General features: G+C 53.3%; 1 protein-coding gene across 2 annotated transcripts in view; it reads right to left on the bottom strand.

Annotated features, from left to right (window-relative positions):
* KCNJ12 (potassium inwardly rectifying channel subfamily J member 12) overlaps window positions 1–19026 on the bottom strand; it is a 45790-nt gene extending 26764 nt beyond the window's left edge. Inside the window, exon 1 of one of the 2 annotated variants that reach the window (XM_019715990.2) lies at window positions 18367–19026. The gene's annotated coding sequence lies outside the window, so the exon portion shown is untranslated. The remainder of the gene's footprint in view (window positions 1–18366) is intronic. The other variant, XM_019715988.2, reaches the window with a different exon arrangement.
* Window positions 19027–22378: the final 3352 nt, after the last annotated feature.

Genomic DNA, 22378 nt, shown 5'->3' with positions numbered 1-22378 from the left:
CCAGAGCCTGACCCCTAGACCAGAGCTCAAAGGAGCACCTGGTCCCCAGAAAATCCCTTAAACCTCTCTGAGCCTCACATCCTCATCTGTAAATAGGGACAACAAAAGAAAGGCAGCTTCCAGGTCCTTTCCCGAGACCGAGACCAAGACGGAGGAGGCTGCACTCTCCCTCCAGCTGAGCAGGGGTGAGGGTGAGAGGCACTGTGGGTGGGAGGATAGGTGAGCCAGAGAACCGGGGGGTTGGGGAGATGTCGGCACCATAGTACAGGGAAACAATGGAAGATTCGAAAGACATGTGGACTTAAAAATCCAGTCCTGGCCTGGAAGCAGCCTGGGCCCCTCCTCAGAGACTGGTGGGTTGGACAAGAGGGGTCAGAAGTTACTGAGGGTCAGAGCATGGGGGAGTGGAGATCAGACCCATGGATGCCCCTGCCCTCCCCAACCTATGTCATCAGGTCACACCCATTTCACTGCTCACAGCACTGACACAGCGAAGGCACCCATCTCGACTGCCCACACCTGCCTTCAGGCCATCCATCTGCTTCCACAGTGCTCATCTGTCTGCACTGCCCCAAAGCCCTACCCATTACCATGGGCCACAAACTCTCTATACTGTCAGCCATTCAGACAGCCGCACCCTGTCTACACAGCTGGTCCCAGGCCCCACCTTCTGAACCCATTTGCCTGGGCTGGCTCTACTGGTTATGAGAAGGGGAAAACGGAGGGGAGTTTCCATGAAACTCCCATTCCCAACAGCACTTGCATCCTCAGGCCAAAGGAAGCCACGTGGCTTGAATCCCCTCCAAATCCAGCTGCTGGGCACAGGCCTAGTGGGGACCTCTTGCCCGCTCTTCAGTGCTGACAGGCTAATTAGGGGATGGGGGGTCAGCTGGGCCAAGTCCTCTGCAACTCAAGCAGCTGCAGCCTGGGCTGGTGAGGGGTGAGGAGACATCTGTCCCCTGCCTGGCTTTCTAAACCCATCACAGCCGGCAGACCCACCCTTCCCTGGGGAGACCCACCTGCTGGACTGGGCACCACTGAGTACACACACACATATCCATGTCCGTGACCCATGACCCCCCATGTGAGCACACACTGAGCACCTACTGTGTGCCAGGCCTATGGGAACCCCTGGATACCAAGCCCCGTTAAGACAGCTCTAGGAGATGGAGACTACAGCGGTGGAGTCAGGAAGCAGCCCTGCTGGAAGGCAGTCCCCCCAGCCCAGGGTCCCACCTGCTGATTACTCTGAGAATTTCTGAGGAGGTCATCGCAGCATGTATGTTGCAGCCTCATCGTCTCTTGGAGAGGAGCAGAGGTAGCGAGAGGGCAGAAGCTTGGCGGAAGGTGGAAGCTTAGCTCCTGCCTAGAGTCTTGAGGTGCCTGCAGACACCCTGGGGAGACGCACGTGGGCAGGTGGGTGGCTGAGCCTGAAGGTAGGAGAAAGGTCTGGACTAGGGATGAAAACTGAGAGTTGGGTGAGTGATGGACTGAGGTCTGCAGGGAAAGGGGCACACCAGTGAGGGGACCTTGGGGAGGAGGCAGAGCCAAAGGGCCAGCAGGCGGGATGGGTGCCAAGCCACGCAGGTCGTTCCCGGAGGGAGCGAGGGCGAGCAGGACGAAGACAAGGTGACCACGAACCTGAATAGTTCCACTGGCATCGCAGAGGTGAAGGCCAGAACCAGAAATTGGGGAAAGCAAGCGGGGTTGCCACCTGTGAGTTGTGTGGTTTCTGAGAGCAGAGAAGTGAGGCAGAAGCTGGAGAGGGGTCAAGGGAGGTGTTTCATTGTTGGAAGACGCCTTTCAAAGGTAATATGTCCTCAGAAGCTTAAACAGACAGCCACCACAGGACCCAGCAATTCCACTCACTCCTAGGTGTACACCCAAGAGAATTGAAAACAGGTGTTCAATCAAAACTGTGTGCACAAATGTCCACGGCAGCATTATTGTTCACAACAGCCAAAGGTGGAAACAGCCCAAACAGCCATCAACTGCTGAAGGATAAACAAAATGTGGTGCATCCACACAGTGGAACATCACAGCCATAAAAAGGACTCGAGCGCTGACCCATGCTACAACATGGATGAGCCTCAGAAATATTCCGCTAAGTGAGAGAAGCCAGACACATACAAAAGACCACATACTGTGTGATTCCACGTATACAAATGTCCATGGAATGGCTGGATGGCTCAGTTGGTTAGAGCGTGAGCTCTGAACAACGGGGTTGCTGGTTCCATTCCCACATGGGCCAGTGAGCTGCACCCTACAACAACTAGATTGAAGACAACGAGCTGCCACTGAGCTGCCAGAGGGGCGGCCGGATGGCTCAGTTGGTTAGAGCGCGAGCTCTCAACAACAAGGTTGCCGGTTCAATTCCCGCATGGGATGGTGGGCTGTGCCCCCTGCAACTAAAGATTGAAAACAGTGACTAGACTTGGAGCTGAGCTGCGCCCTCCACAACTAGATCGAAGGACAACTACTTGGAGCTGATGGGCCCTGGAGAAACACTGTTCCCCAATATTCCCCAATAAAATAAAATAAAAAACGTTCATTAAAACAAAACAAACCAAAAAACCACAATCGTCCAGAAGAGGCAAATCCATGAAGACAGAAAGCAGACTGGTAGTTTCCAGGGGTTGGGGAGATGGGTGTGGGGAGTGACTCCGGATGGTACGGGGCGTCATGTGGGGCGAGGAAAGGCTTTGGAGCTAGATAAGAGGCACTGGAGGCACATCATTGTGACTGTACTAAATGCCAGTGAAAGGTTCCCTTTCAAATGGTTAATTTTATGTTACGTGAATTTTACCTAAAATATATATATATATATATGTGTGTGTGTGTGTGTTTTAGGAGACACACAAAAGAGATTGAACCCAACTGCACCCTGACAGATCCAAGCTTAACTCCTCACACCCACTCAGTACAGACACAGCCACCTACGAAGGAGTGGGACAGAAATGCTTGTTGCTGTAAGAAACAACACGGGAACGCTGCACTGCCTGTGGGCCCTGTGCAAGGCTCCCTCCTTGCTCACTCCACTCCAGCCCCGACGTTCTGTTCTCCAGGCTGGTCCCTGAACCCAAGGCGCACAATCCACCCTTGGCCTCTCCCTTGGCTCCCAGCTCAGACATCCTCCTGGCTCCGCCCTGATCCCATGCAGGTCCCTCCTTAGATGTCCCCTTGCCTCTCACATGTTCTAGGGCCACTTATTCAGGAGTCTGTACTCAGTTACCTATTGACATGTGAGGGCAAGGATTCATTTTTGTTTCCAAGACTATTTTTTAGAGCAGTTTTAGGTTTACAACAAAATTGAGGGGAAGGTACAGAGATGTCCCGCATGCCTCCTGATGCCACACAGACACAGCCTCCCCTATTATCAGTGTCACTCACCAGAGAGGGACATTTGTTACAGTCTGTGAACCCATATTGACATATCATCATCACCCAAAGTCCAAAATTTACATTAGGGTTCACTCTTGGGGCTGTACTTTCTATGGGTTTGGACAATGTATAATGACTCGTAACCACCATGATAGTATCATATAGAGTGTTTTCACTGCCCTCAAAACCCTCTGTGCTCTATTCATCTCCCCTTTTCCACCCCTGGCAACCACTGATCTTTTCACTGTCCGTCCATAGTTTTGCCTTTTCCAGAATGTCATATAGTTGGAATCACGTATGTGTAGCCTTTTCACATTGGCTTCTTTCATACAATGATCTGAATTTAAGGTTCCTCCATGTCTTTTCATGGCTTGGCAGTTCATGTCTTTTTATTGCTGAATAATAGTCCACTGTCTGGATGGACCAGTTCATTCATTCATTCATTCATTCACCTACTGGGGACATTTGAGTTGCTTCCAAGTTTTGTCAAGTATGAATAAAAGATGCTATAAACATCCGTGTGAACATAAGTTTTCAGCTTCTTTGGGTAAATTCCAAGGAATATGATTGCTGGATGGTAATAATATGTTTAGTTTTGTAAGAAACTCCAAACTGTCTTCCAAAATGGCTGCACCATTCTGCATCCCCAGCAGCAATTACAGTTCCTGTTGCTCCACAACCTCGGCTGCATTTGCTTATGTCAGTACTCGGAATTTTGGCCATTCTAATAGGTGTATAGTTGTATCTCCTTTAAATTTGCATTTCTTTCCCTAATGATATACAGCATGGAGCACCTTTTCATGCTTACTTACCATCTGTATATCTTCTTTGCTAAGGTGTCTGTTCAGGTCTTTGGCCCATTTTTTTTTTATAATCAGGCCATTTGTTTCCTATTGTTTGAGTTTTAAAAGTTCTTTGTGTATTTTGAATAACAGCCCTTTATTAGATGTGTCTTTTGCAAATATTGTCTCCCAGTCTGTGGCTTCTCATTCTCTTGACAATGACTTTCACAGAGCAGAAGTGTTTAATTTTTAAAAAGTACAACTTATCAATTATTTCTTTCATGGATTATGCCTTGGTATTTTATCTAAAAAGTCATTGCTATACTCAAGGTCATCTACGTTTTTTCCTATGTTCTCTTCCAGAAGTTGGATAGTTTTGCATTTTACAAAATGTGACCCATTTGAGGAAATTTTTGTGAAGATTGTAACGTCTGTGTCTAGATTCATTTTTTGCATGTGGATGTACAGTTGTTCCTGGACTATTTCTTCAAGAAACTATCTTTGCTTCATTGTATTGCCTTGTTCCTCTGTCAAAGAGCCACAGATCCATTGACTATATTTATGTAGATCTAGTTCTGCACTCTATTCTTTTGCCAGGACCACGTTGTCTTGATTCCTGCAGCATTACAGTAAGTCAGGTGCGATCAGTCTTCCAACTTTGTTCTTCTCCTTCAATACCGTGTTGGCTGTCCTGCATTTTTTGCCTCTCTATAAGCTTTAGAATCCATTTATTGATATCCACGCTATAACTCAATAGGATTTTGATTAGGGCTGCATTGCACCTGTAGATCAAGTTGGGAAGAACTGACGTCTTGACAATATTGAGTCTTCCTATCTATGATTATGGAATATCTCTCCATTTATTCTATTTATTTAGTGTTGTGGGTGTTTTTTTTTATTTCCTTCATCAGACTGTTGTAATTTTCCTCATATAGGCCTTGCACATATTTTGTTACACTTATACCTAAGTACTTCATTTTGGGAGAACTAATGTAAATACTATTATTTTTAATCTCAAATTCTATTTGTTCATTGCTAGTATATAGGAAAGCAATTGACTTTTGTGTATTAACCTTGTATCCTGCAACATTGCTATATAGCTTATTTGTTCCAATAGCTTACTTGTTCCAAGAATTTTTTTTTTGGGGGGGGTCAATTCTTTCAGATTTTCCACATAGATAATCACATCACCTACAAAGAAAGACAATTTTATATCTTCCTTCGTAGTATGTATACCTTTCATTTCCTTTTCTTAACTGCATTGTGAAGGCCTTCCAGTACGAAGCTGAAAAGGAGGGGTGTGATGGGACATCCTTGCCGAGTTCCTGATCTTTGTGGGGAAGCTTTGAGTTTCTCACCATTAATTAAGATGTTAGCTGCAGGTTTTTTGTTGATGTTCTTTATCAAGTTGGGAACGTTCCCCTCTATTCCTACTTTACTGAGAGTTTTTAATCACTAATGTGTTTTGGTAGGACTTTGTTTTGGCCCCTGGAATGTCCCGGTGCTCAGAGAAAGTGCAGGGCTTTACCAATCACCTTAGGAAGAAACAGGTGCAGGGTGTAGAGGAGGGTCCAGCAGAGAGAGGGAGACTCGCCACAGCGATGCTCTTGGGTAGGCAAGAGGAGTGGGATCCCAGGACAGAAAGCAGGGATAACAATCTATCCACAGGAAAGGGAGGAAGGCATGTGAGGGGCGCAGGTGTAAGGGCGTTGGGTAGCTGTGGTGGGAACAAGTGAAAGTTCTTTTCTTTGATTTTCTCTGTGACAGAGGAGGCCACACTGTTGGCTGAGAATCTAGAACCTTGGAGTGGAAGGTGGGGCCCTATCTTCAGGGGCAGGTTCTGGAATGGAGAGAAAGGGGGTGGTTCTGGGACCAGTGCCCCAAGCTCGGAAGCATGACCTAGAGTGAAAGGGGTCTGTAAGGCCAACTGGCAGAGGGCTGAGCAGCAGAGTGCTGCGACTCGACTCAGGGGGCCTTTAATTCTTTCCCTGTGTGTCTAGGAGGGCTCATGAGGCAAGTGGCAAGGAACCTCTGTGCCCTAGCACCTGCCTAAGGCCCAAGGGATGGCTCTGAAGGGCTCTCTACAGTTTCTGCTGGCTGCACACTCACCCTGGGAGGCACTGGTGCCACAGCAGCCTCCCATGGAGTCAGGGGCCAGAGCCCTCTCCCTTGGGCGCTTTCTCTGCTCTGCCACCTCCAGCATCCTGCTCTCTTCAGAGACCTCTACTCAGTCCACATGGATTCATTTACTTTGGATCCAAAGTTAAAAGCATAAGTGCATGAATAAATTAGTGATCAACAGCTCCACTCTTTCCCCAAACAGCAAAGCCAGTGCCATTACATCCTGGGGCATCAGACAATATTTATGGACAGGTTTGGGGACAGCCTGACACACGTGCCACCACATCCACAGAAGCACAGAACTCAGTCATGGGAATGTGGGGGCTCTTAGGACGTGGGGCAGATGGGGAGACATGAGCTCCATCTCTAAGAAATGGGCAAAGGGGGCAGGATCGCCATCCTGAGAGCTTTAGCAAGACCTTAGCTGAAATCTTCCCTCTGCATGAGCCTTCCAGCATATAGTCAGTGCTCAAGCAAAGGTCTGTCTTTCTAGCCTAGTCTTGCGAGGGAAAGAATGAAGGAGATTGAACCAGACCCATGTTCTGGCACAGGGAATGGAGGGCTGCAGGCCATTCAGTGTGGGCATCAGCTTTGCCAGTCCCTCCCCATTTGAGGGCCTCAGAGCCCTCTGTCATTGAGAATTTGGAACTAGTTCTCGCGCCTGGCACACACAATCACCGCTTAAATGGAGTAGATAGCCCCATTTTTCAGAGTAGAGAAGTGAGGCTGAGAGAGGTAAAGCAGCTTGCTTCGAGTCACACAGCAAATAGAGAGGGACATTTAAAGCCAGGCCAACCTGGCTCATGCCCAGCACTGCAACTCCAAGACAGAGATGTTTCAAAGACATGTCTGGATCCTCAGCGCAGGAGGGCTCCACCCCCCTGAAGGGAGAGCCCAGCAGGGCCCATGGCATTCTTTTTTTTTCAAATTATAATTTATTGGGGGACAATGGTTAGTAAAATTACATAGGTTTCAAGTGTACAATTCTGTAATACATCATCTATATATCACATTATGTGTTCACTGCCCAGTGTCAGTTCTCCTTCCATCACCACGTATTTGACCCCATTTACCCTCATCTACCCCCCCCCCCCGCTCTGGTAACTGAAATAGCGCCATTTGTGACAAAATGAATGGATCTTGAGATTATTATGCTAAGTGAAATAAGTCACACAGAAAAAGTCGAGAACCATATGATTTCACTGATATGTGGGATATAAAACTGAAAGCAGCAAAGGAACAAGACAAACAAATAAACAAAACACTCATGGCATTCTTAAAAGACTTTGTGCCTTTGGAGAGAAAGTCAGGCCCATTCATGAGGCTTCCCGTCAGGCCAGGGCATGGTAAGCATCACAGTTCCAGGGGTGCTACTGCTCAAAGGCGGTTTGGCCTCCTGCCTCCTTCAGTGGCCTCTTCTCTCAAGCCCTGCTCCCCACACGGTCAGGATGTTTTGAGAATTAAATGAGATGATGTTTGGAAAATCACTGAGCACAGCACCTGGCACCAGAAAGCACCGGATAAACAGTCATTTTCATTATTATTTTTGAGTGCCAAGTCTTAGCAAAATGTCACGCCACTTCCAGAGAAAGGCACCCAGTGACACCATGGGCAGTTGAATTCACCACCGGGGTATGCATTTTGCTGAAGCCCCCAAAACATTCTGATGGCTGTCAGGAGCCACGGGAGGGGGCCTAGGACACCCAGGCTCCTCAGGCCACACAGCATCAGGCCAGAGCATGACAGTGGCTCATCAATGCACCAGCCTTCTCCAGAAGGACACTCACTGCCTGGCAGCCCAGGGAGGGGGCCGGGGTGGGGAGGCTAGCGGGCGTGAAACCCAGCTCCCTTCCTCCAACAACAGTGAGCTTTCAGGGAAACCCAGACACCTGAGGAGCGTATCATCAGCCTGGGCTGCCAAAATAGACTGGTTTTCTTAAAAAAGAAAAAGTCAAGGTACAGGGCAGCATATTCAGCTTGATCATGTATAATGGGTTGAATAACGGCCCTCCAAACATTATCCACCTGGAACCTGTGACGGTGAATTTACCGTATTTTGCTGTGTACAATGGGCACTTTTTTGGCCCAAATTTGTGAGGGAAAAATAAGGATGCGCATTATACATGGGAAGTACCAATTCTGTATCTATACAAATGTTTTTAATTCTTTAATTTACGCTTATGAGTTATAAGGGTGACTCTAGAAATCAATAATGATATCTGTATACAACATAATACCCTGGAATACGATGATCAGTTTTGTTGAACTTACAACAAACTTGCAACTACGAAGAGTTCTTGGCCTTTATGATGCGTAAATAGTAAATATCGTAAATTTGTTAACCGGTACATAAAATTTCTTGTACCTTGTATCTGTTCTTGTGTTTTGTAATTATTTGTGTGGGGACAGAGCCAGGAGTGCAGTTTCCAGGCTCTCGCCCTCATGTGGAAAGGTGCTCACTTGGGTAGTAAATGGCCATCAACTGTGATTGCATGGCCATCAGCTGTGGCTAGTTGGCCGTCAGCTGTAACCAGGGAGCCATTGGCCACTAATATAACTGCTGTGGCTACGCTAGCAGCAAATGGGGGCTAGCAAGAAGATGGTGGCTGGCAAGCGTGGATTGCAGTTAGCATGGCAAAGTGTGGCGTGGTGGTGTGGGGTCCTGGTGTGGCATGGCGTGGCAGAGTGTGGATTACGGATGGCAGAGAGGAGGATTGCAGTTAGCAAGTGAGGTTGGTTGGTAGACACAAGTGGACGGCAGGTTGCGGATCGTGTGGCTCCTGCCTCCTGTGTGTCCAACCCAGCCGCCAGCGAGACTATAGTGGTGTGACTCCCCTATCTATGGCTCCGTGGGTGTTCCTTTTTGGCCTCACCATGTCCTGTGTTCCTGTGGGGAGCGGGACTAGAGACCCCGACTGTCACCCTGCATGACAATTTGTTACATAAAATTTCTTGTAAAATTTCTTATGTTAAAAATAAATGCTAGAATTCCTTTATAATACAAAAAACAAGTACCTAAATGTAAACAAATAAAAATTTGCATTAAAAAATTAAAATGAAAGATTTTTTCCCCCCCTGAAAGTTTGGACCAAAAACGTGGGTGCGCATTATACACAGCAAGATAGGGTAGATAAAGGGTTTTTGCAGATATAATTAACTTAAGGATCTGCAGATGAGATCATCCTGGATTAGGATGGGCCCCAAATCCAATGACAAATGTCTCTACAAAGAAGAGGGACTGGGAAGAACACACTGTTCCCCAATAAAGTCCTGTTTCCCTTCCCCAACAAAATCTTTAAAAAAAGAGAGAGACAAGAGGGAGACACAAAGGGAGAAGCAGGCTATGCGAAGACAGAGACGAGATTAGAAGGATGTGTCTACAAGCCAAGGAACCCCAAGGATGACCAGCAGCCACAGAAGCCAAGAGAAAGGCGTGGAACATTCTCCCTCAGAGTCTCCAGTAGGAAGCAACCTTGCCAACATCTTGATTTCAGACGTCTGGCCTCCAGAATTGGGAGACAATACACCAGTACTGTTTTGAGCCATCCAGTTTGTGGTTATTTATTATGGCATACACGGGAAATCCATACACGACCCAATCTGCTCCTCACCGTCCTGCCTCTGTTTCCTGTCTGGACCTAACTGACTGTCCCTCCAGAGTGCTGGCCCAGTGCTTCTTCCACACCCTAGACAAAATGTCAAGGATATGGATTCATTCAACCCATTTTCCCGGGAGTTCCCATTTCACAGGTGAGGAAACTGAGACCACAGGCTCATCAGGTCACAGTTCCCAGGGGTGCTACTCCCCAACCACACCCCGTCCACCTGCCCTTGATCTGTGGCAGAATAAGTGGAGAACCCCTGGGGCCCACCCAGCTGCAGCTGGTCCTGAGGCCTCCAAAAGGGCAGCTGGGTCAGGACAGGGCCCAGAGCCAGGTCACCTGGCCCTGGAGCTCCAGGGCCATGGCATCTGCTGTAGGATTACGGCCAGGTCCCAAGGCTGCCTCTGAGGCTATGGCTGGCAGGGCCAGCAGAGGAAAGAAAGAGGGCAGCCAGGGTCTATTCCATTATTCAGCCCCCAAGGAGGGGCTGGGCCACTCTGTGGCTGCCCCAGGGACTTCCGAGGGCACCCCCTCCATTGGTTCTGAAGGCTCCCAGGGCCTGGGACAGGGGGGTCTGGCTGCCCCAGCCGCACAGGTGCTGCCGACAGCTTGAGGCCCAGCAGGCCAAGGGGATGGACACGGCCGAGCATCCAGCACACAAGGCACAGGATGGGGGAGCAGGGAGAGAGGACGCTTCCTGCCCTGCCCTGCCCTGCCCGCAGAGCCAAAACCAAAAGGCAATGAGAAAATGGATACTCAGATGGGAGCCTGGTGTTAATGCCCATTTCACAAATAGGGAAACTGAGGCTCGGGGAGGAAGAGCACCAGGGCTGATTAACATTTCTCTCAGACTTAGTCTATCAGATCCTTTCAAACAGGGGCCCTTGGTGGAGCAAAGCAGGGACTATCCTTCTGATTTGGCTCAAACCAGGTTACAGGAATGACAGGGTGGTGGGCACCTGAGATGGAGAAGCTCAGAGATGAATCAGAGGTGACCAGTTCCCCCAAACAGAGGCCTTCTGCCCATCTGAGCAAGTAATGGGGACGAGCGCCTCATGGCAGCCCCTATTTGTCTACACTGCGCTGAGTGGCAGATGTATTGGCTTAGTGGTCCCTGAGGCCCAGAGAGAGTGGGACCGCTCCAGGGTCAGGGAGCTTGACTGCAGCAGGGTGACTACCCTACAGGGGGCTGGGCTGCCGGCTGTGCTATTGGGGAGATTAAGAAACTGTAGATTCCAGGCAGCTGAATGGCTCAGTTGGTTAGAGCGCGAGCTCTGAACAACAGGGTTGCCAGTTTGATTCCCACATGGGCCAGTGAGCTGCGCCCTCCACAACTAGATTGAAGGCAATGAGCTGCTGCTGAGGTCCAGACTGCTGGGGCACCAACGGGGGCAGCACGTATGGAGTCATCCCATGGGGGGGGGGGGAAGCAGAAAAAAAGAAAGGCAGAGAGGAGAAAGGGAGCTATAGATGTTGGCATGTTTACATAGCTACATTCACATGTTTGCACAAGCAGTCAATCCAGAAGGTTCTCTAATCATGGGCACTTCAAGAACATAAAGCTTTGGGGTTGGGGTGAAGTGGATACAGGATTTGAGAAAGAGAAATTCACTTTCCACCCTTACAATTGCTTAATGGCTTGCCATGAACATGTGACACTCATAATTAAAAATTGTAATAATTAACAAAAGAATATGACAAAGTCTGTACTTCCTTATGAATTGGTTTACTTGTTTCTTTCCTCCTCCCCACCTACCTAGACGTGAGCCCCTAGCTCTGGCAAGGGGCACAGCACATGTGCTCAGAAGCTAAGTGTTGAAAGCGTGAAGGACAAGTGAGACCTCTCTGAGAAGGGAAGGGAGAAGCTGGCAAGACAAGAGATTACCAGGGGCTTGTCCCGAGGGGTTATGTAAGGGGGTTTCCCAGGCCGTGTCCACACCCTGCTTCCACAAATCCCACTTTTGGGCCCCCCACCTGCCCCGGAATCCCAGCACCCTCAGGAGCCTCAGGAATCCAACTGCCTCTGCCCTCCATGTGACCCAGCCAGGCCCCACACACTGGGTCTTGCCAAGTTCTAGTTCTGGGAAGGGATGGGGCCAGCCTCCTGCGGCCCTCCTTAGTCCTCCTTGAACCCCCACAGGCCTGGCCTTGGCTTGGAACCAAGAACCCAGAGGCATAGAGTCAGGGGTGGGGTGGGGGTGTAGCACAGCAGCTACCACCCAGAACACCAGCTGCTGGCAGCGATTAATTTTTGGTTTAAGTGCTGGAGAATTGCAGGGCTGGAGCGGCCAGTTCAGGGGGCTCAGGCTGCAGCTGGAAGGAGAGGGAGGTGGGCAGGGGCTGGGAGCCATACAACCCCCACCTCCGACATTTCCTGCCCTTGGCCTTTCAGCCTTGCTATCACACACACACACACACACACACACACACACACACACACACAGCACAACACCTCCCCATCTCCACGGACTCCTTCCTCTGAGTCCCAGCTTCCTAAGTGTCTCCAAAGAGTTTCTGGCAGGCTTTGCGGGGGCAGAGGGTCTCCTCTGCTGCCCACCACCTTGCTTCTAAGGAGTTGTGCCACCTCTGGCTGTGACTGTCCCTCTCTGGGCCTCAGGCTGCCCACTCCCACAGTGAGATATTCATGTTGTACCCTCCCCCTACCACACCCCCTCGCAGGGTGGGGACAGGTCAGGGGCTGGCAATAGCCATGGGTGAGCTGGACACGACTCTGGTTCTCGTTAAGAGCCGGTCCCTTTTCTGCCCCAGAGGTGAGCCTCAAGAGACAGTGCCCTGCCCAGAGTGCATCCACCAGAGAGGCCCAACCAGCACCTGGTGGAGCACAACAGCCCTGGCCAGGGCCCGGCCTCTTGGAACCTGTCTGCTCAAGTAAGCCCCAACTTGTCACAGGTGACAGGAAGATCAGGAGAGAACGGAAGGGGGAAGCATGCAGATTCTTTTTAAAGTGGGAAGTTGCTATTGTTGAAAATGGCAAAAGTTAAAAAAAAAATAATCTGGGTGCTATGTTCAAAAAGAGAGTGGGCGGGGGGGTGAAACACATTGACACACAACACAAATGGACAATGGACACCTGAAAATGCTTAATTGGCAAGAAGTGGGGACACTGAGCCCTGGGCCACCCCAGCCCCCCAGGGTGGGAGGCAGATGAGAGCTGAGAGGCGCAAATCCCTGTGCCTCAGTTTGCTCAGATCTGCAATGGGAACAGCTTCTGCCCCTCAAAGGGATGTGGTGGGTACATTCTAAGCTGGAGGTAGGCCAAGTGCCAGGGACACAGCAGGTTCAGAGCTTGAAGCAGGCGAAGTCACAGAAAAAACTCAACACAGAGTAGGGGCCTTAAATAATGCCAACTCGCTCCCTGTGACACAGGCAGATGGCAGGCCAAGAGCTCAGAGCAAAGATCTGAATGCCAGCCCCGACAAGCTCTATGATTCTGGGACAGTGATGTCACCTGTCTGAGACTCAGTTTTCTCATCTGCAGAATGGACAATGATTCTGGCAACTGAGCACTCACTATGTGTTGGGCACCATGTATGGCAACTGAACACCTGTATACACTGGGCGCTGCTGTAGCAATGTGGGCATAGCTATGAGCAAACCAGACCAAAACCCCTACACCCAGGAAGCTTACGTTCCTGGGGGGACAGGCAGTAAACAAGATAAGCAAATAAAGCATAACATGGCTGGTGGCATTAAGTTCTACAGAGGAATAAAGCAGGAGAGGGATAAAGCATCACCTTGTTATGCAGGAAAGCAAGGAGAAGCCTCACGGAGAAGGTGGCATTTGGGTAGGACCTGAAGGTGGTGAGGGAGGGGGCTGTGTGGACATCTGGGGGAGAATGCTCCAGGCAAAGGGAGCAGCAAGTGCAAAGGCCCTGGGGCAGGAGCAGGCCTGGTGTGTTGTGGGCACAGTAAGGAGGGAGGTGAGGGGTGGCCTGAGGGGAAGGAAAGAGTGGTGGGAGTGAGGGCAGTAACGAGGACAGGCTGTGCAGAGCTTTGTGGACCGACCGCAGTGAGGAGTGTGCTTTTTATTCTGTGTGAGAGGGGAACCGTGGGAGGGTCCCGAGCCCAGGGGTGTCCCGAGACTAAAACACCCAGAGTGTATCAAGCTCATTTGGTGCTTAAGCGACCACGGCCGGGGCTGGCACTGGCAAAAGCGTGCACCTTGAAGGCTTTAATTTTTGCTCCCTGACCCCTCTCCAAGCCTGAGTCCTCCAGAGAGGCCCAGACCACTGGTGAGCAGAGGAGGGAGAGGCTTCAGTTACCCAAGGTGGTAGGAGAGCTCAGTCCAGGCTAGTGGGGAGGTGACCCCAGCGGGATCCAGGAGGCCCCTTCCAGTGACTCTATAGCAGCACTAATCACAGCCACAGCAGACCTGCTCCCTGAGGCCACTGAAAAGGGGGCTTCCACTCCTATCTGGCCATGTAAACAGAAGTGTGTCTAGTGCTACAGAAGGCCAATTAGGGGCTGGATCAGAGGTCCCGTAAGTCCCCGCAGCTTCGCACTGCCTCTACAGCTGCCATTTCTGCAGCCAAGCAGGAAGACCCGAGCTGTGGCACATCAGTGGGAGCGGCTGGAGGGAGGGGGTAACGAAGGGGGTATAGCGGACACAGCAGGAGCAGGAGGCCTGCGTTCGAAGCCCTCTTTTGCTGCGGCAAATCACCTACCCTCTGTGGGTCTCAGTTTCACCACACGTCGAAGGGAAGGCTGGACTGAAATAACGAATTCCCAAGGCTCTGGCATCACCAATGCTCACATCTCGCTCCTTCCTGGAGCCCCCTATACACACCCCCATTTCTGTTGAGACCCCTTGCCCAGAGGCACACACAGGGGCTCACATTTCTACTCTTCCATCCTGTGTGCTCTTAGCAGTCCCACTTCGCAGATGATAAACTGAAGCCCAAGAGGAAAAGTGACTCAGCCCCAGTCACACCATAGGCCTTGCCCAGCCTAGTTGTCTCCTCCTAAATGCTAAGATCCTTGTGGGCAGGAGCCAGGCCTCCATTTATTCAACACCAGTTTATTAAGCATCTTCTGTACACTAGACACTGCACTGGGGACCAGCTGAACACTGGAGTGCCAGGGCCCCACCCTCAGAGCTCACATCCACCCCGGAGTTCACAACCAGCCACAAATCATGCCAGCACAGCAAGGCCCCACTGAGGCTGCTGTGGCCAGAGAAAGCAGCCAGACATGCACCCACCTAACATTTTCTGAGCACCTACTGCATCTCAGGCCTCACTAGGTCCCAGGGATACAGCAACCTGGTAGCTGCACCAGGGCCTGCGTAGAACCAGCCTGGGGTGAGGGGTGTCAGGAGGGGATGCTGTGCCATTCTGGCGGTCCCACAGCCAGCATGGCACACAGGTGCACCTGGCAGGTTATCTGTGGAATGAGGGAAGACAGAGCTGTATCTGGGAGAGTGCCAGGGTTCTGGAACCGAGGGGCACAGGTTCTAGTCCCTCCCAGGGCCTCGAATCTCCCATCTGTACAATGGAGCTAAAGCCACCCTCTATACTGGCAGACCATTAGGAAACTAAACCAGCTGGCAGAGCGCTGGGCCCTCAGCCAGTGCCGAGCAAGGGCTCCACTCCTGCTCTCGGCCCCAGCTCCTCTGGAACACCTGCCTGCTTTGGCCCAGCACCCCCATCCCACCCCAAGGCGCCTCTGAAGCCCCCAGCCTCCCTGCCCAGCCCATCGCCCAGTTCTAGGCTGGCTTTCATCTTCAGCCTTTTCTGTCTCCCTATCATGCTGCCAATTCCCCTGGTGCGGCCGTCCCTTGGGACTAAGCCCACACACCCACCACACTCCAAGTGGCGGACCCAGCTTCCACCCCTCCTACTGCCCACAAGCTGCGTCCCTCCCAGCCTCTCCTCTGTGCCAGCCCGTGGCAGTGCTCCCGTTGCAGGCCCCAGGGGAGGGGCAGGTGTGCCCATGTGTCGTTCACAGCAAAGCCCTGACGGGAACCCAGTAACAAACACCAGCTGCACCTGTCAGAGGGTGGCCCAACCCAGAGCCAGGCCTGGGAGCAGCAGAACTGAGGGTGGGCATACGGTGGCCTCTGAGGGGGCACCAGCACCCTTCAACCTTGGGACCAGGCAAGGGCCACAGAAGTTGCCGGGTGTGACGACGTAGTTGCTTCCTCCCTAGACACGTGCCAAGACCTCTGGATGCCATGCTACGGCCCAGGGCATCAGAGGCCTTGTCTGGCCAGAGGAAACTGCCTCCAGGCAGAACCAGTCCCAGTGCTGCAGAGCACTCCTGTCACTATTATAACTATTGTCATTGCTGTTATTATAATATTTCACTGCCACAGGGCTACCAATGTCACCTTCTCCTGCTTTGGGCGAACTTCAGGAAAGGGGTATCATGGCCCTGGAACAGGAGCCTGTCAGGGGAGAGCTAGGTGGAGGCTTCTGCTCAAAGCCCTGACTTGCTGCGGAGCTTTGGACAAGAGCACGTCTTCCTCCCAGCACAGCACAGCCCACTGAACATCCCTCCAGGAGGCACTCATCTAGAGGGGTTCCCTCCTGAGCACCCTGGGAGCCCTATGGGGTCTGACCTGGCAGTTGGGTATGGGGGGGGTTAGAGAACGGCTGACAAACTCAGGCTCTGTCCCTCCCCCGAGAGAAGGGCCATCCCCTTCAGGGTTGGGGAGGGAGCTCTGCTGTGCCCTGTCCTGGACAGGGGCCAGGAGGTGGTCGGGGGCTTGCAGTTAGTCTCTGCCAGGTCTGTGTCAACACCCAGTATTTAGTGCCCATTGTACACACTCAGCAGGGCTCCAGTGGGGAAGGACCTTCCCTGTTGGAAAGCACACTGGAGCCCCCCTTCTTGTCCCCAGGTGCGCTCAAGCAAGCCCCCAACCCTCTGCACCCTGCTCTCCCTCAGGGGTCCTGGACCCACCTGATGGGAGCCCTTCTGAAGTCCTCCTCTTGGAACTGCCGAGCTGCAGCACCCTGGCTGGAGGGGAGGGGCCACCAGAAAGCCACATGGTAGACTTTGCTGAGCAGTCTCTTTAGAGTCCCAGCATGGGATGGGGATGCTCTTCTCAGAACAGAAGAGGTAATACTCCACAAAGACTATAAGCTCCCTGTGGCAGTGCTGGGGGCTGGGATCTTCTCCCCAACTCTCTCTGGCCACATGGCGGCGGTCCAGGGTCTGGAGCAACCTAGCACAAGGTGAGGCTGGGGTTGGGGCAGGATAGCCTTCCTCTGGCACTTCAAGGAGGGAGTGAGGGGTAGGATGGAGGGCTAATGCCTTCTGGCTTCGCATCATTGAGGAGGCAGCTGCTGATTTCAGAAGCATGAGGGCGCCTCTGTGCTCCAGGGAGATGGAGCCTGAGAACCCAGGCTCTGGGATGTGGATCTGGGGGGCAGGAGGTCTCCACCACTTTATTCCAGGGCTCTGGCCTGGGCACATGGAGCAAACGAGAAAGTAGATATGGTCACAGGTAGCACAGCACTCCAGGATGGGCATGCCCCCTAGGAAACGGGGAGCAAGTGGCCCCAGGTCCCAGCAAGTGCAGACTATAGGGAGGCAGAAGAACCTCTCAGGACTGAAGACCACCCCGAAAGAAACACTTTCCTGTGACCTCGCTCCCCTTCCGAACACAGTTTAAGGTATTCACATGACTTGTGCACATTCCATCCAAACAGGCAGCACAGACACCCCCTAGCGCCTCAGCTACCCTTTGAAGCCCCCCCTCCAAAAGCTGCGCACCCCAGTTGCCTTCCAGGGAGCTCTGCTTTCCCATCCGCCCTCCCTCCCCTCTCCCCAGGACATCCAGAGCCGACAGGAACACGTGGTGGGAGGGACCCGGCCTTGAAACGCCGGGGGGCTTCTTAGCTGCAGGGCCATCCCCTCCGCAGTCAAGGCCCATTTCTAAAAGCAAGAAGCTCGGGCTGGAGTCGTCGGCTCGCTGGCTAGCGGAGAACACCATTTCCAGAAATATTTTTACTCCATTAGAGCACAGAAAGTGAGAAACCGAAACGACTCCAAGAACCCGCAGATCTCGGGCCTGGGGGCGGCTGGTAGACGGCACCCTCATCCGCCCCCCACCCTGATCCCGGGATCTCCGGGAAGGTCACACTTAGGGCTGATGCCGCGCGGGAAAGTGTCTCCCCACGCTCCCTCCCGAGCCCCCTCGTGCAAGTCTGCCAGAAGGGGCCGGAGGAGCCTCAAAGTTTCCCGGAGCGCCCCCAGGACGAAGGTTAGCAACGAGCAAAGTTCCTTGGTGGTGTAGCCGGAGACATGGCAGAGGAAGAAAACGCTTGCAGTCAGCATTTCCTCCGATGGCTCACCAAGAGAGGAAAAAAAACCCTGAAAACCAGAGGGAAGAAAACCCTCCCGCGCCACCTTCCCTGTTGCTGCACCACCTCATGCTCACTCCGAGCCGGGAGAGGGCCTGCGGGGAGCTGGAGCCTGGCCCGCGGGGTCCGTGCGCCGGGCGGCCGCGCACTTACCTCGGTCAGTCCCCCGGGCGCGGCGCGCTCCGCGTCCTCCGAGCTCCGGGCGGCCGTTCCTGGCCACGGCCGCCGCCGCGCTGGCTGCATCGCCGCCGCCGCCTCAGGGCAACACCCGGGAGCGCTCCATGTTGAGGGGAGCGTTGGTTCCGGGAGCCGATCGCCCCGGTGCAGCCACGGATCGGGGGAGCGCGCCTGGACGGCGCCCCCGGGTGCGGGGCGCTCGGTCCGGCCCGCGCGGCTAGAGTCCGTCCTTCGGTTGGGCTGTGAGCACGGCCGGCGCACCCCCTCCCCCGCCGGCTGTTATCTGATCCCAGGCAGGCCAGGCGCGCTCCCCACGCCCCGGCGCTCCGCGCCGCCCCGCGCCTCCTTGCCGGCTCCGGCCGCACCAGCCCCCTCGCCCCTCGCTGCAGTTCTCAAGGAGGCGGTGGCAGCAGCCAGGCCCAGAGAAGGCGGCGAGAGAAGGATGGAGGGCGAGGTGGCGGCGGGAGTCTGAGGCTCGGCTCGCACCCAGCTCCGCGCCCCGCTGCCACCAGAACCCAGCTCCGCAACTCCTCTAACTCTCCGCCGAGAGCACGCCCGCCCCGCGCCGCGCGGCTGCTGCCCCCGCCCTCACGGGCGCTGGCCTAGCTATGCGCCTCCCCAGCCCAGGGATGCCCCCCCACAACACACACACAACCACCAGCCACTTGAGCACTGGCGCGCGACCGCGCGCGACTGCGCGCGGCCGGCCGCGCGAACACACACACACACACACACACACACACACACACACACACAGAAGCATGTCCTCCAGAGACACAAGCACACACAGGTGCATGGAGAGTGCACACACAGGGAAAGGAATCTTGCACACAGCCAGCACACAAGTTCAGGCGTCTGTATCCACATGCGCAAAATGAGTGCCCTGACGTCCATGATGGTTGCAGGTGCACAGGTGCATACATACTCAGAAGTGCACATGCAGGGTAGTATCTGCACATATACACATGTGCACACAGATCTTGGCTTGTACATTCCAACGGGATCCTTTCTCCTTGCACACCAGGCATGAACACTTACATACACACATAATTTCCCCTCTTTAATAGCATTTTCCCCTCCCCTCTTGTGCTCTGTTTGGCTTCTCCCATCTCCTGCTTTCTCCTCTGTGCTCCTCCCCCTGCTCTCCCTCTTTGCAGACCTGACCCCCGTGTGACCCTCTTCTCCTGCCACCCCTGCCTCTGGAGGTTCAGGCGTTTTTCCCAGCCTGTCCCCACGAGCCCTGCCCTCCCAGCTTCCTGGGGCCTATTGTCTGGGTCTCAGATCTCTCAGCTTCCTGCAGGGCCCAGGCCTTTCATCCTGGCAGACAGACCTTTCTAGCTGGGCCTTAGCCCAGGGAGACCCCATTTTATCACCAGTCTGACCCCTTGCTCAGCCTTGGGGCCACAGCATTGAACTAAGGAGGCAGGTCTGTGCTTGGAGCACAAGTCTGAAAGGGCTACCAGGCCCCCTCAGCCTCCAGTTCCCCCTTTAATGTGAAATATAATTATGTGTCTGCACAGCAGGGAGACTGGCTGCAGGATTCTAACTGAGGAGGATGGCTCTCTGGCCAACGCCCAGATTGCTGGCGGCTCAGACAGAGCTGTCTGCAGGCCCTACCAGCCCCAGGCTCCTGCCCCAGGCACCTGGCCCCAGGCAGCTAGCTAGTAGATCCCACCTGGCCTAGGCCACCCAGAGAGTTCACCGACCTCATGCTGTCTAGGGTTTGAACCCCACCACCTCCACTGACAGACTGTGGAGGCAGGTAATTTCTGCTATCAAGGCCACACTTTCACATCAAGTGGGGATAGTGAGTGAGATTTCCTACCTCCTAGAGCTGCAGTGAGGATTCAGTGAGTGCAGAGTCTATCCAGAGTGCCTAGCACAGCTTTGATTGGGGGTGGGGGGTCGGGGAAGCACTCAACACTCGCAAGGCTCTGGGCTAAGGAGCTGGCTAGAATTGTTTCATCATCATTATGACCCTCTGGTCACTGGCCCTATTTTATAGGTAAAAAAGCTGAGACACAGAGACTGGTCTTGCCTGTCACAGAACTATTGAAGGGGGAGCCAAGACTTAGAGCCAGGTCTGAACTCCCGAACGAGAGACCTGCCCCCTTGCCAGGGACAGCTACCTAGGGCTGCAGTGGAGAGAAGGGTATCCCAAGAGATTCCAGCCCAACACCCCACATTGCCCCTGACTGGCACACAGTGTCCTGGTTTCTTCCTCCTCCTTCGAGACCCACCTCCCAGGGGACCAAAAGCTCTCAGGAAACTTTTCCTCCTTCTCCCTCAAAGTGACCAAGGAAGGAAGTGACTCAGCATCCCACCCTCCCTTGCCCCGTTTTCCAGAACATGGAGGCCCCAGTTCCACCCCAGAAGGAATGGGCCCCAAGACACCTCTCCTGTGACGACCGACCATGGGCACCCAGCGGAGCAGCTGCATCCCCTCAGCTGGGAGGCCAGGTCTTGGCTGGGGAAAGGACAGGAGACCCCGGGGTACTTCTGTGTCTAGGAGTCTGCCAGCTCTTAGGACGAGCGGCTGGGTCCAGAGTATCCTCAACCCTGAACCCCCGACACACACAGCCCCCCCCTGCTGCTCACCAAGAGGACCAGTGGAAGGTAAGCCAGATCTTCTCCCTGAGCCCCAGGCCTTCCCTAGAGCCATCATCAGACCCCTTTCACAGAAACAGCAAGTGTCTTGCCCAAGGGCACCCGGCGAAGAACGTCCCTGCAGAGGTTCAGGTCTGACTCCCCAGGCCACTGCCCTTAGGCTCCACATCCCACCCTCCTGACCCACCTGCTATGTCGGAATTCTCAACCATAATCACATCCCATGAGCAGCTGTTATGGGCCCTGGACACATGGCCTTTTGCAGGACCACGTGGGGTGCCAGCCTCTATACAGGGAGCACTCTCATGTTCCAGATGCAGGGACTGAGGCACAGAGGGGCAGGGACGTGCACTGCTGTCTGTCTAACCAGTTCACACACCTACCCCAAGGCTTCCTGTCTGTGAGCAGAGGGGCTCACCACCCTCCTAGGGCATCACTCCACCCTCTAGTGTTGAAGGGAGGCGGAGCTAGGCAAGGTGGGAGGGGACTCTGGACAGATCTCTAGCTGAGGTCCCACTCTGTCAAATGGGGGGGTTATAGTAATAGCCACAACAATGAGAAAAATAATGCCCCTCTGGAGGCCCCTGGAGAAGCCAATGAGACGAAAGGGAGTTCAATGTCCCCCACGCAGTAGGGATTCTAGCAACATACATACATTCCCAACCCCTTCTCACTGTGCCCCTGTACCTGACTTCCTCTTAATCTAAAATTATCTTTCTTCTCCTCCAGGGTGGGGCCCAGTCCCTCTCAGCCCTGGGCCTGGCACATAATAGCTACTCAAAAAACATTTGCTGACCTGGGTATCCTCAGAGCCACAGGCTGGGAGGCCAAATAGCACCTTAGCCCATTTGGAACCACTCCTTCATTTGAGGAAAGAAAAGCCCAGTCAGGGGAGTTGCTTCCAAGGCCACAAAGCTGTCAGGGCGTGGAGAGGGCATCCTGCTAGATGGGGTTTGCTGGTCCAAGTGGGCAGCTGGCTCAAAGCTGCTGGCTCTTATAATATTCGTGTTTTAATATGACAAAGCCGATGCATTTGTTTCTGTCATAAATTAATCATTGATTGAGATGCGAAAACCAGATATTCCCTCACTGGTGTTTCTTTGTCTGGCCCCACAGGCAGCTATACCAGTTTGCCCCAGAATCCTCCCAGTGCTTCAAGGACCACCTCCTCCCAGTAACCCACCCAGGTTTCTCCTGTCCCACCTAGACTTCACCCCAGCCCTGGCCCCTGAGTCAGGAGACCCTTGAAACATAACATGGGCTCATGGCATGCCCAGTTCAAACTCTCCCAGGACACACGTGAGACCCACGGTCCCTGAGTCCCAGGACCTACCTGACTTCACCTCGCCCAGCTCTCTTGGCATTCCTTTTCCAGACATAC

This window comes from Rhinolophus sinicus, linkage group LG15 (genome assembly GCF_036562045.2).
Source record: "Rhinolophus sinicus isolate RSC01 linkage group LG15, ASM3656204v1, whole genome shotgun sequence".
Classification (NCBI taxonomy): domain Eukaryota; kingdom Metazoa; phylum Chordata; class Mammalia; order Chiroptera; family Rhinolophidae; genus Rhinolophus; species Rhinolophus sinicus.
The sequence above is the reverse complement of the archived record's forward strand: the minus strand, read 5'-3'. Positions and strand labels throughout refer to the sequence as shown.